Source organism: Schistocerca serialis, chromosome 2 (genome assembly GCF_023864345.2).
Source record: "Schistocerca serialis cubense isolate TAMUIC-IGC-003099 chromosome 2, iqSchSeri2.2, whole genome shotgun sequence".
Classification (NCBI taxonomy): Eukaryota; Metazoa; Arthropoda; class Insecta; order Orthoptera; family Acrididae; genus Schistocerca; species Schistocerca serialis.
Window position 1 is genome coordinate 675,987,495 of NC_064639.1, and position 14,986 is coordinate 676,002,480.

The window sequence follows — 14,986 nt, forward strand, 5'->3', positions numbered from 1 at the left end:
TCCACCTACCCCTCTCTTACCTGTGTTTAGCAGACGAATTCCTCTAGGACTTATAATGCTGATGGCGTTTCTTATAATGTCACCGAAAGCTGTGCTGATTTTTCTATATTTTGAATGAAACCTGCCAATGACCTTTTTTCATTTTTCATATTTTTTGTGCATTCGTTTCGTTTTGGCTTTATGCACTTCCTATTTATTTCATTTCCAATGGATTTCCATTGCTGGATCCTGTCTTTTCTTCAGCATTTTCGTGCTTTCTTCTTTCGTTGATTGGTTGAAGTTTTTCTTCTACTACCCAAGGTTTCTTTGCAGTTACCTTCCTTTTCAAATGCACGTAATCATTCCCCTGTACTTCAGCATCCCACTTCTTTCCACACTAGCTCTTCTGGACTCTTTTCTTATCTTGAACTTCTGTCTACGAAGATGATGATTATGATCTGAGTCTACATCAGCTCCTGGGTATGCCTTGCAATCCAAATCTGATTTCGGAAAATCTGTCTAACTATTATGTAACCCAGCTGAGATCTTTCGGTGTCTCCAGTCCTCTTCGTCTTGTGATTTTTGAAAACTGTATTCTCTGTTACTTAGCTGAAATTAAATAAAGAATTCAGTTAGTCTTTCTTGTCTCACATTCCTACTAGTGATCCCATATTCTCCTGTAACTCTTGTCTTCTGTTCCTTCCCTAAAATAGCATTCCAATCAACATTGATTATTAGGCTTTCATCTCCCTTTACATACCAAATTACACGTTCAGTATCCTCATATACTTTTTCTATCTTTTCATTTTCTCCTTGTAACATCGATATGTATATGTGAATTGTTGTTTTTACGTTGGTTTTCTGTCAGTTCTGATGAAAATAATCCTATCACTGAACTGTTCACAGTAATTCGCTCTCTGACCTACATCCCTATTCATGACGACCCCTGCTACCATTGCACTATTTCCTGCTGCTGTAGACATTACCTTATATTTGTCTGACCTAAAATCCATCATTTTAGACAACTACAAATTGACAAACTTTTGCTAATTTTCTATCTTCTCATCTATTAACAAAACGTTTTGATTAGTTATGGCATTTGGTTATCAAGTTCGTTTAATTCACATACCTATCCCGTTTTGCACATCTTTAGACATTTCAAACACTTTTCTGAGCTTCTCTTTTTAACTGTTTCTCTATTTTTGCTATTTTTAACTAGTTTTGAAACTGTGGTCGTATATGAACACAGACCAGTAGCAGGCAACCATGCTATCATGCTCACTTATTGCTCACCACAACATCCTGTAATTCAGGGATAGTGAAATATGTAGCAATGACTTAAAATCTTTAGAACAGCCTCTCACTTTTGATTAAGGAAGGACTAGGCCCAAGTTTGCACATATAATAAATTTAATTATAGTGTAGTTCCTCAGCACATGTTCACATTCCTTGGTACTCAAAAAAATATACTGTGCAATTTACATTCACTACACTCTTTATCCTTTAGCAAACTAATTTTGAAATAAATATGATCACTATCAAACTCTCTTTAAACCATTTCAGTAACACCAAAAATTTAAGCAAAGGCTTTCGAAGTGAATTCAGAAGGAAACTCGCCTCACAACCAGGCTAAAGTTTACCTTTCCCTTAAATAAAATATACTAAAAAACTCAACGTTAAAAGGACACAAGTATAATTGCATTTAAAAAAAATATTTACCCAATTAATAAAATTATTGAATGTTCAACATTATCCTAGCAAACTTTGAACAAAGCAAAATTTCTGCAAGCTTAATTACCACACATTTAAGCATAAGCTACTCAGACAATTATAGCTCAATAAGAGTGCTAAATTACAGGAAGAAAATAAAGTTTAGAATTTTACAGTCCTGCTCTAGACACATGCCCTTCTTGCTCTCCGAATGGACCCACATGACCCGCGTACTCCACCGAGCCAAGTTACATAAACATTGAAACCAGAACAAGAAAGCCTTCTAGAACACACAGAAGTCTGCTATTGCAGTCTTTAACATGCAAATAAAACACAATAAAATAGTGGCCATACAATTAAGAAAACAACCCCACAACTTAATTATGAGTAAAAACCCTTAACAATTACACATCTCTCTTTAACTAATGAAAAGAACATTCGCTGATATACACATATGAAAACCAAAATTCCTCTTTCGCAACCAATTAGCATGTCCTGGTTTAGTCGAATATTAATTAACGACAAGTAATGAGCAGCACCAGTATCATAATCTGAATCTGAACTGAGAAAGTTTTTATCGACGAACGAGCCTGTGCAACTCTTTAATTCTTGCGATAATCACAGTTGTCGTTGGAATGATGCTCACTAGAAGATTATCGGTAAGACTGAAACTCCAGCAGATGGAAACGGAGCCCCATAACCAACGTCTGAGGGCCAGAGAGCAGTTGCGCCTCCTGGTCTCTCAGTTCCGTCAGCCTCACTGCTTGCATTGGACATGCGCTATACATCCAGCAGCGCGAGACAAAATCGATACTGGCTAGCTTACATCGTCTTTGAACCAGAGGAGATAGATTCTATTACCTCGATGTGAACACATAAAAATATGTGCATGATCTCTTATGATATTTCAATATTCGTAAAATTATTGAATAAAAGTGATTTTCTCACTTTTGTTCAAGCACACTCTGATTTCTTAATGTAACGTAGTTTCATGGGTTTATCATAGACCTAATTTATGCATTGCACTGGTTTGCAGCATACATCTCCCAATCCTATATGTACCAAATTAAAAGTTCCTGAGTAAGGCTCTTAACGAATTTCTCTGAGTAGAAGTAACAGCTGGAGTAAACATTGATACAGCTAAAGAGGAGTCATACAACAAACTTCTATAACCCCACTACCGCAAAAAAAAAAAAAAAAAAAAAAAAAAAAAAAAAAATCAAGTGTAAATAGCGTAGTAAGACGTATTAATTCATGTTACTAAGCAGTAAACTTAGCAATATGCTAACGACTATACACTGAGGTGACAAAATACCGTGTCGGACTGCCTTTTGCCTGGCGTACTGCAGCAACTCGACGTGGTATGACTCAACAAGTCGTTGGAAATTCCCTGCAGAAATATCAAGCCAAGCTGCTTCTATAGCTGTCCATAGTTGCAAAATTGTTGCCGGTGAAGGATTTTGTGCAGGAACTGATCTCTCGATTACATCCCGTAAATGTTCGATCGGATTCATGTCAGGCGATGTGGTTGGCCAAATTATTCCCTCAAATCGTCCAGTATGTTCTTCAAACCATCACGAATAATTGTGGCCCAGTAACATAACGCACTATCACCTGCAAAAATTCCACCGTTATTTGGAAACAAGTTGTCGAACATAACCATTTCCACCCAATGATCCGTTCAGTTGATCAGTTCAGTTGAACTAGAGAATCCACTCTATTCCATGTAAACACAACCCACCAGCTTGACAACTTGGGCCCATGGCTCTGTGGGGTCTGCACCACACTCGAATCCTATCATCAGCTGTTACCAACTGAAATCGGGACTCATCTGACAAGTCCAAGGTTTCCCAGTCGTCTGTGGCCCAACTCATATGGTCATGGCGCCCAGGAGAGGCGCTGAAGACATTTGCGTCGGTATTCTGCTGGCATAGCCCTAATAACGCCAAATTTCGCCGCACTGTCCTAACGGGTACATTCGTCGTACATCTCATGTTGATTTATACAGTTATTTCACGCACTGTTGTTTGTCAGTTAGCACTGACAACTCCACACAAGTGCCTCTGCACTCTCTTGTTAAGTGAAAGCCACTGGCAACTGCGTTGTGCGTGGCGAGAGACAATGCTTGAAATTTGGTTATCTCGCCACATTCTTAACACTGTGGATTTGAAATATTGAATTCCCTAACGATTTCCAAAATGGAATGCTCTGTGCATCTAGCTCCAACTACCACTCCAAGTTCAAAGTCCGTTAATTCCCGTCGCGCGTCATAGTCACGTCGGAATTCACGTGAGTCATCTGAATACAAATGACAGCTTCACCAGTATGCTGCCCTTTTATACCTTGTGTACTCAGTACTACCATTATCTGAATGTGTGCATATCCCTATGCCATGACTTTTGTCACATCAGTGTATATCGGTGTGTATGGTAAATACAGCAATCAGACATCATAGTAGTCAACAGTGAAAAACGCTAGACACAGAAGGTATAGACCAACTATAATTTTTTGTGCTCCATTCACATGTGAAACGAAAAAAGGTGTACAAATCATAATTCGAAGGATCTTATCCTGTCACCTTACAGGAATTCACAAATTATTATTTCCCAGTTAAAGTTGATAACGAGAATAACACTGAAGCAAGTCTTGTAATCTTGGATCGCAGCATTTCACATGCATTGTGAATCGCCCCTACAGCATATTTTACACAGAGTGTGGAAAACCAGATCATTAGCTCCAGTATGCATACATAGCGGCCATACCTAGCTCATGCAGCCTCGAAACTCTGCCAGACACTCGTTTTTGCGTCATTGACAACTAAGATCATATTCCAAGACACGTCTATCAACATTTGGAGTAATTTACTTAGGTGGTAGGATAGGTGTGTTCTAGCACATAAAAGGCACAACTATTTACAAAGTCGACATTTATTGATAAGACTGGTTACAAGACGCTATTTGCAGAAGGAGACCAAATATCACAGATCATTTTTCATCACAGGACAACACTAAGTCACTATACATGCTATGTTTCAGATATGACCACTGAAATCATTGGACACATCCTGTCACATAAGCGAACACTGACATCACTGTACACAATCCTCGCTTGAGCCATCACTGAGACCACTGGACATATCCCATTACACAAGTGGCTCCTGACATTATAACACTATTATTCAATCAGTCATCTAATTTATAATTTTTTTACTTTAAAATTTGTCATAATATAACTGTGATAAGAGACTATTTGGAAAGTGTGATGTTGGAGGGCTTTGCTAATGTATATTTGTAACTTATGTAAAAAATATATGAAATGTACGATTTGCTAAATAATATTTTGTCATGGATTGATGCAATGAAAATGTTCGTGTATGTAATTTTATATACTTATGCAAGTTGTCATTTGTATAAAATGGTACACACTTAGGGACAATGTGTAGGATACGTGTTTAATAAAAGATGGAATTTCTGAAAATAATTGTTGTGTACTAACTTTTAAAGTGCAAGTAAAAGTACTGCATAATTTATATAGCAGAAGTGCTGAAGCGAAATTTTGCTTCACTACTGAAATAGATAAAATTCCTTCAGTTATAAATGAAATTCAGTAAAGTACAAAGAGTTATAAGAAGAAAATTGCTTATGTGCCTCAGTAACTCTGAAATAGGGATGCATAAAAATTTTGAATGACAATATAGAGTGACCAAACCCTACCTTTTGCTTTTGACAGATCATTTATTAGCAGAAAGGCGTAGTCAAAGTTTCTTAGCAAATTTAAATGTGTGTATTATGCTAGTAGAATATTTAAGTATTTAGTTTGTTGGTTATACAAAATGAAAACATAGAAGTCCTCTCTGGCCATTTTTTTTAGTACATAATGGTGATTAAAAATTCGCGGCCTTTCTGGGTCAGAACTATATATGTATATGGGTTTAGTAGCTAAAAGATTCCTGTGTATTTCTCATAACCATATTGTGAAAAGTTATATTTATTTGTGAATTTATGTTAGGGAATAGCAGGATCATAGGCCAAATTTACTTCTTCTGCTTTTCTGAAACTTATCCGTCTCTTTGCATAGATAGGCTGGCGACCTTAAATCCACTAGAAAAACCACTTAATGAACTTGGTATAGAAAGGTCCTAGATTCAGTATTATTCTATTTTTACTGATAGTCTAATTTCCACATCCTTTAATCACACATTCACACTCAAATCTTGTAAAAGGTCTAACATTCTACGACAGTTGTAGAAAGTATGCATGTTTATGTTGTGTATACCTGACTATTGTAGGTGTGGCAGTAGCCAAATTTTCATGAACAAAGAAAGGTTGTGTGCCATGCCAGTGGATTCCAAATGGACACGTGCAGCATGCGAACAAAGTGCGTTCAGGAAGACTGGAATGCCAGAGGCATCACTGTAGATCAAGCTAGTGGCTGAAGCATTGAGGTTTTGCTCAATTATATCATTCCTGACTGGAAGATGGCAGTGGTGGGGTGATTATGAGTGCCACAGACTTGGGCATGCTCATTGAGCAACTGGGATCCAAATCGTCTGCTGGTATCCATGGTCATAGGGACTGGGGAGGCAAACTCAGCAATACATATACTCACAGATGCTCGTCCCACAGTTTTGGCTGAGATGTCAGAAATTGATGACACCTCTGGTCAGCATGCAAAATGGCTGATGATTGTTAAAAGATACCATTGAGTGTCAAAGATGGGAAGAGGACAGACAATATCAACATGAATGTGACTAAACCTTCTTGTGGCGTCAAGAAAATCATCAAGAAGGAGCATGGACATGTCAGCCAACCTTTCTATGTGGCACAACAGTAGACCCTGGTGCAACAGTCTCAGCGGATGCCAGGCCATACGTAGCAATGGGTAACAAGCCTGGTAGTGGCTTTAACACCAGTTTGTCTCAGGTTGTGGATGCTGTCAAAGGTCTGACAGTGGAAAGCGGTAGTGGTTGTGCTTGTCTGTAGAGGTATCACAGAACAATTTTGCGTCTGCATTGGGGATAGAGACGTGTTTCAGTCTGGAGCCAGTTGTTGAATCTTGGTGATAAGCACCCAACTCTTTATCAGCCTCTTGTGTCACAGCAAGTGCAGGAAAATCTGTGCAACTTCTGCTGTTGGCAACTCATGACAAACAGGCAGCAACAATGTTGTCCATTCATGAGAGACGCCAAATATCTGTGCTGAACTGTGAGATACACTGAGCTTATAAAACTCATGGGATAACGATGTGCACGTACACAAATAAAGGTAGTTTCTCGTATATATGGTATAAAAGGGCAGTGCTGTCATTTTCATGCAAGCGATTCATGTTTCTGATTCAGGTTTCTGGCGTGATTATGGTTACACGATGGGAATTAACCTGGAATCGTAGTTGCAGCTAGATGCATGGAACGTTCAACTTCGGAAATCGTTAGGGAATTCAATATTCCAAGATCCACAGCATCAAGAGAGTGCTGAGATTACCAACTTTCAGGCATTACCTGTCACGTTCGACAACGCATTTGCCAGTAGCCATCACTTAACGGCCGAGAGCAGCGCCATTTGTGTAGAGTTGTCAGTGATAACAGACAAGCTATACTGCGTGAAATAACCATAGAAATCAATGTGAGATGTGCGACAAACGTACCCGTTAGGACAGTGCTGCGAAATTTGGTGTTAATGGGCTATGGTAGCAGAAGATCGGCGCAAGTGCCTTTGCTGACAGCGTGACACTGCCTGCGCTGCCTCTCCTGGGCTTATGTCCCCATCAGTTGGACTCTAGACGATTGGAAACCGTGGCATACTCAGACAAGTCCCGATTTCAGTTACGTGGAATGGACTGAATCCTCTGGTCCAACTGAACCAATCATTGACTGGAAATGGTTATGTTCACCTGCTTGAGGCCATTTGCAACCATTCATGGATTTCATGTTCCCAAGCAACAATGGAATATTTTTGAACTACAGTCTGGCCACGATTGTTCACAATTGGCTTGAAGAACATTCTGGACCTTTCAAGCGAATGATTTGGCTATCCATATCGCACGACATTAATCCCAAAGGGAACATAATCTAAAGGTCAGTTCCTGCACAAAATCATGCACCAGTAACAATTTCGCGATTATGGACAGCTGTAGAAGCAACATGGCTTAATATTTATGCAGGGAACTTCCAACAACGTTTTGAGTCGATACCACGTCGAGTTGCTGCACTATGTGGGGCAAAAGGAGGTCCGACACGATATTAGGAGGTATCCCACGTCTTTTGTCACTTCACTGAATATTTAAATTGGCAGAACTGGCGTTGTGATCACTGATGTTTGTCTGACGGAAAGTATAAATGAGGAATTTGTAGTCAATAAGTATCATGAAGTTCTTACGCTCCAGTGATGGACAAAAGTAGTGAACTGTGTCATGGATGGCAAGGAACTCCCTCTCACAGATGCTTCATTTGTGCTGTGAAAGTGTAAGGTTCTTTGAAAAGAAAGCCAGTGGTTGTCAGAGGTCACTGAGGTGTTTCTGCAAGGCTACATCTAAGCCATGCTGGCTGGCGTAGATCACTAGTGCCAGCTGGGTGCTGTGCTGAGTTAGCCAGAAGTGTGGTGTTGGCAAGGCTGTTCTTTGTAGTGGTAGAAGCAGCGTTCATTTGGTCTGTCCAAGAAGCAGGATTGTTATGCTTTGTGTTAAGACCAGCAAGGGGGTCTGTTAGTTTCTCTTGAATAGAGACTGTGCCAGAGAAATGATGCCAGCAGAAGTTATGCACTCCAAGGGACCAGCAGAGGTTTTGGGAGGTTTGTGGGTGCTGAATTTCCTGAATACCCTGAGCCTGTCAGGGGAGGGGGATGATACTCTCTGCACAAATTGGTGGCCCAGGATTGTCACCTGGGAGGCACCATAGATGCATTTGGTGGGAGTGATGATAGCCCCAAAATCGTTGAACTGTTGAAACATTACTGTCAGATGATCATGGAGTTCCTGCAGTGAGGAAGAAAATACCCATATGTCGTTGAAGTAGGCGAAACAAAAGGGCAGGTCATGCAACACACTGTCAATGAATTGCAGCCATTTCTCAGCAGCATTTCAGAGGTCAAACGTTATATAGAACGATTCAAAGAGGCCAAAGGGCGTGATGATGTCAGTCTGCGTGATATTTTCTGTGGCAACTGGTATCTGCATGAAAGCTTTTGTACAGCTTGCTGAACAGTGAAGGGTCTGACTGAGATCTTGTCTTGTGACAGCCAGAGCGAGAGAACCAGCAGCAGCGAGTACTGTTTGTATAAAGCGTTTATTTTGCATTTTGTTTACGACCTTCCACTAAGGAAGGGATTCTATTTGTGTTTATCTGCTCTGCATAGTAACTAACAGTTCTTGATAAAACTTTACGTAGTTTTCGTGTTAGATTTCTTAGTGTTTTCTTGATCGTTTAGAACAGAAAGCGCCCTAAAACCGTCTTTTGTTTGTTTCGCGGCCGTTAGCCACTAGTCACTTGAATCAGCAATTGTCTTGTGACAGCCAGAGCGAGAGCACCAGCAGCAGCGAGTACTGTTTGTATAAAGCGTTTTTGTACTTATTTGCTGCGCTTAGCTTTTAAATAGTTTTTCTGGGAAAACCTAGCGTAGTTTTCGCGTCTCGTATTTCAGTGAGTGTTTCTTGATTATCAGAGTAGCTCATCAGAAGATTATCTTGGGAATTTGTCACCGTATAGAGTAGGGTAAACAGTCATGTGTAGGGACTGTGGTTGTTGTGAGCGGACGCAAGGAGAATTGGCCACTCTTCGGGGGCAGGTGGAGGCTTTGTCTGTTAGGCTCATCGAGCTCGAGGCGCAGGCGCTCATCGAGCTCGAGGCGCAGGCGTCGGCTCGTAGTGGCGTTGGGGCAACTGTGGTGAGACCTATGCCTACTTCGGTGGCCTTGAAATCACATGGAACCCTTGATGTCGCTGCGTCTTCCGGCAGTGAGCATCTTACCGGTCAGCCATCACTCCAGGGTGAATGGCGGACAGTGGTGGGCTCGCGCGTGCCTGGCCGAAAGGCGAAGGTGGGATCTGGCCGCGTGGCAGCTGCCTTACCCCTTTCCAACAGGTACGGGGTGCTTCCTAGTGGTGATGACATCGTTTCCGAGCCACCACAGGATGTCTCGCCTGTTGGGCCAGTGGCCGATTCTCCGGCAAGGTCCCGACAGTCACAGAGGGCGAGCCTATTAGTTATAGGGAGCTCCAACGTTAGGCGGGTTATGGAGCCCCTCAGGAAAATAGCGGGTAGGTCGGGGAAGAATGCCAGTGTGCACTCGGTGTGCTTGCCGGGGGGTCTCGTCCGTAATGTGGAGGAGGCCCTTCCGGCAGCTATTGAACGCACTGGGTGTGACCGGCTGCAGATAGTAGCACATGTCGGAACGAATGACGCCTGCCGCTTGGGTTCTGAGGCCATCCTTGGTTCCTTCCGGCGGCTGGCTGATTTGGTGAAGACAACCAGCATCGCACGCGGAGTGCAAGCTGAGCTTAATATCTGCAGCATAGTGCCCAGAGTCGATCGCGGTCCTCTAGTTTGGAGCCGTGTGGAGGGTCTAAACCAGAGGCTCAGACGACTCTGCGACTATAATGGTTGCAAATTCATCGACCTCCGTTATTGGGTGGAGAACTGTAGGGCCCCCCTAGACAGGTCAGGCGTGCACTACACACCGGAAGCAGCTACTAGGGTAGCAGAGTACGTGTGGCATGCACACGGTGGTTTTTTAGGTTAGAGGGACCCCCCCTTGGGCGAAACGATAAAATACCTGACGGCTTACCAGAGAGGACATTATCATCGTTGATAAAGAACGTCCGTCCTCAGAGACCAAAAACAGGAAAAGTTAACGTAATATTGGTAAACTGCAGGAGTATCCAGGGCAAGGTTCCTGAATTAGTATCTCTTATTGAAGGAAATAGTGCGCATATAGTATTAGGAACGGAAAGTTGGTTAAAACCGGAAGTGAACAGTAACGAAATCCTAGACACAGAATGGAATATATACCGCAAGGATAGGATAAACGCCAATGGTGGAGGAGTATTTATAGCAGTAAAGAATTCAATAATATCCAGTGAAGTTATTAGCGAATGCGAATGTGAAATAATCTGGGTTAAGTTAAGTATCAAAGGTGGGTCAGATATGATAGTCGGATGCTTCTATAGACCACCTGCATCAGCAACCGTAGTAGTTGAGCGCCTCAGAGAGAACCTGCAGAACGTCGTGAAGAAGTTTCGTGATCATACTATTGTAATAGGGGGAGACTTCAATCTACCAGGTATAGAATGGGATAGTCACACAATCAGAACTGGAGCCAGGGACAGAGACGCTTGTGACATTATCCTGACTGCCTTGTCCGAGAATTACTTCGAGCAGATAGTTAGAGAACCAACTCGTGAAGCTAACGTTTTAGACCTCATAGCAACAAATAGACCGGAACTTTTCGACTCCGTGAATGTAGAAGAGGGTATCAGTGATCATAAGTCAGTGGTTGCATCAATGACTACAAGTGTAATAAGAAATGCCAAGAAAGGAAGGAAAATATATTTGCTTAACAAGAGTGATAGGGCACAAATCGCAGAATATCTGAGTGACCACCATCAAACGTTCATTTCTGAGGAAGAGGATGTGGAACAAAAATGGAAAAAATTCAGAAACATCGTCCAGTACGCCTTAGATAAGTTCGTACCGACTAAGGTCCAAAGCGAGGGGAAAGATCCACCGTGGTATAACAATCATGTACGAAAGGTACTACGGAAACAAAGAAAGCTTCATCATAGGTTTAAGAGTAGTCGAATCATAGCTGATAAGGAAAAGCTGAACGAGGCGAAAAAGAGCGTAAAGAGAGCAATGAGAGAAGCATTCAACGAATTCGAACATAAAACATTGGCAAACAATCTAAACAAGAACCCTAAAAAGTTTTGGTCATATGTAAAATCGGTAAGCGGATCTAAATCCCCTATTCAGTCACTCGTTGACCACGATGGCACCGAAACAGAGGACGACCGAAGAAAGGCAGAAATATTGAATTCAGTGTTCCGAAACTGTTTCACTGCGGAAAATCGTAACACGGTCCCTGACTTCAGCCGTCGCACGGACGCCAAAATGGAAAATATTGAAATAAACGATATCGGAATTGAAAAACAACTGCTATCACTTAGTAGCGGAAAAGCATCCGGACCAGACGAGATACCCTTAAGATTCTACAGTGATTATGCTAAAGAACTTGCCCCCTTTCTATCAGCAATTTATCGTAGATCGCTGGAAGAACGTAAAGTACCTAGCGACTGGAAGAAAGCGCAGGTCGTTCCCATTTTCAAGAAGGGTCATAAATCAGATGCGAATAATTATAGGCCTATTTCGCTTACGTCAATCTGTTGTAGAATAATGGAACATGTTTTGTGTTCTCGTATTATGACGTTCTTAGATAATACAAATCTCCTTCATCATAACCAACATGGATTCCGCAAACAGAGATCATGTGAAACTCAGCTCGCCCTATTTGCCCAAGAAATTCACAGTGCCGTAGACACTGGCGAGCAGATTGATGCCGTATTCCTGGACTTCAGGAAGGCATTTGATACGGTTCCGCACTTACGTTTAGTGAAAAAAATACGAGCTTACGGAATATCGGACCAGGTTTGTGATTGGATTCAGGATTTCCTAGAAGAAAGAACACAACATGTCATTCTTAACGGTTCAAAATCTGCAAATGTAGAGGTAATTTCGGGAGTACCGCAGGGAAGCGTGATAGGACCTTTATTGTTTACAATATACATAAATGACTTAGTTGACAACATCGGTAGCTCCGTGAGGCTATTTGCAGATGACACGGTTGTCTACAAGAAAGTAGCAACATCAGAAGACTCGTACGTACTCCAGGAGGACCTGCAGAGGATTAATGCATGGTGCGACAGCTGCCAGCTTTCCCTAAACGTAGATAAATGTAATATAATGCGCATACATAGGGGCAGAAATCCATTCCAGTACGATTATGCCATAGGTGGTAAATCGTTGGAAGCGGTAACGACCGTAAAATACTTAGGAGTTACTATCCGGAGCGATCTGAAGTGGAATGATCACATAAAACAAATAGTGGGAAAAGCAGGCGCCAGGTTGAGATTCATAGGAAGAATTCTAAGAAAATGTGACTCATCGACGAAAGAAGTAGCTTACAAAACGCTTGTTCGTCCGATTCTTGAGTATTGCTCATCAGTATGGGACCCTTACCAGGTTGGATTAATAGAAGAGATAGACATGATCCAGCGAAAAGCAGCGCGATTCGTCATGGGGACATTTAGTCAGCGCGAGAGCGTTACGGAGATGCTGAACAAGCTCCAGTGGCGGACACTTCAAGAAAGGCGTTACGCAATACGGAGAGGTTTATTATCGAAATTACGAGAGAGCACATTCCGGGAAGAGATGGGCAACATATTACTACCGCCCACATATATCTCGCGTAATGATCACAACGAAAAGATCCGAGAAATTAGAGCAAATACGGAGACTTACAAGCAGTCGTTCTTCCCACGCACAATTCGTGAATGGAACAGGGAAGGGGGGATCAGATAGTGGTACAATAAGTACCCTCCGCCACACACCGTAAGGTGGCTCGCGGAGTATAGATGTAGATGTAGATGTAGATATATCTGTCTGGCACAATAGTCGCCAAAGACATGTACTCAAATAATCATTACATCACATATCCAAATTGGATATCTACTCATCTGAAGCCTTGTCTCAACAAGTTCTGAAGCAATTTCTCACAAAATATTGAACAATATTGATAATAAATATAGTGCTTCTGAATCTGATGACAGTCGCTTCATTGTCTGGAGACGTGTAGACTGTCACTAGATCGTGAATCCTGTTCAGGAATTTAGTTACTTAAAATACGAAAATAAAAAGATATTTAAAAGTGAAAACGTGTAATTGATGTTGTTAAAACAGACTGTCTTGATATTATATAACGATTTTCAACATAAATGTTGTGATGTTGTTGTTATGTTGTGTGTTTATGATAGTACTTTTGTGTATGTCGATTTAAGGACAATATCTGGAGTCAGGATAACTACATCTAGTTAAAACTTTAGATGGAATGAGGTGATGAGACCTTGAAGAGTATTTTGAAAGTGGGTTGTAGTCAGGATGTGATGTTGGTGATTATGGGTTGATGAAGGGTATTTGTCAGGTACGGATTGCGAGAGTTGGGGTGAAGCATCAGGATCTGTCTGCAGTTTTGTGAGGATTGGGTGCAGTAAGAGTGGACATACTGCACCTGATATGGCCTGAGTGGTACAAAACAAGAATATATATGCAGGAGACAGTAAAATGTGTGTGGTTCTGTGATTAAGTGGTTATTGCATTCAGGCGAAATGTGGAATGGGTGACCAGTGTAATTTGCTGGAGATTAAGGGATTACTCAAACTGATGAGTATTTTCGGGAACAGTCGTGATAAGACAGATTGCATTGGGGATGGGATGTAGGGAATTATTTTGATAGAGTGAAAATTTAACATGGTAAATAGGCACTGTCATTTCAGAGGTTTTTATCTTCAACTTCTACAAATATGTGAGGAGTAAAAGGTTACAGGTATTACTTTATGGAAGGGCATTGTCTTAGAAGGGGATTGGATTTTCAGTGAGGACAGCTAGGTGAGCTTTTATATTTCTGCCTTTGATGGTAAATGTAGATGAGAGCCGGCCGGTGTGGCCGTGCGGCTCTAAGCGCTTCAGTTTGGAACCGCGTGACCGCTACGGTCACAGGTTCGAATCCTGCCTCAGTCATGGATGTGTGTGATGTCCTTAGGTTAGTTAGGTTTAAGTAGTTCTAAGTTCTAGGGGGCTGATGACCTCAGAAGTTAAGTCCCATTGTGCTCAGTCATTTGAACCATTTTTTGTAGATGAGAAATTTTAGGAGCAATATACATTGGTTTGAAATTGACAATATTCTTTGTATGGTGCCAAATGACAGTACAATTAACAATAGTGGACAAGCATTCTTGAAGAGAATGGGGAACAAGAGCAGTGGATATGGAGGAATTTTCGATCTAGGAACCAGGACTGGAGTTAAGTTCCTAATCAACCTCCTGTGGCCTCAGACTCTGTCTCATAGAAAACAGCTGTGAAGGTTGACAGATAACTTGGAAGCCAGGGTTTATTTGTGATTTGGGGAGGGGGAGGCTGTATGGTGCAATGATCCTTAGGGCCAAGGTTGTGGATGGGAGGTTTTGTACCAACACAGAGCAGAACGCAGGAATTGAGGAGTGATCAGGTATTGATCATAGACTCTTTACATAGTAT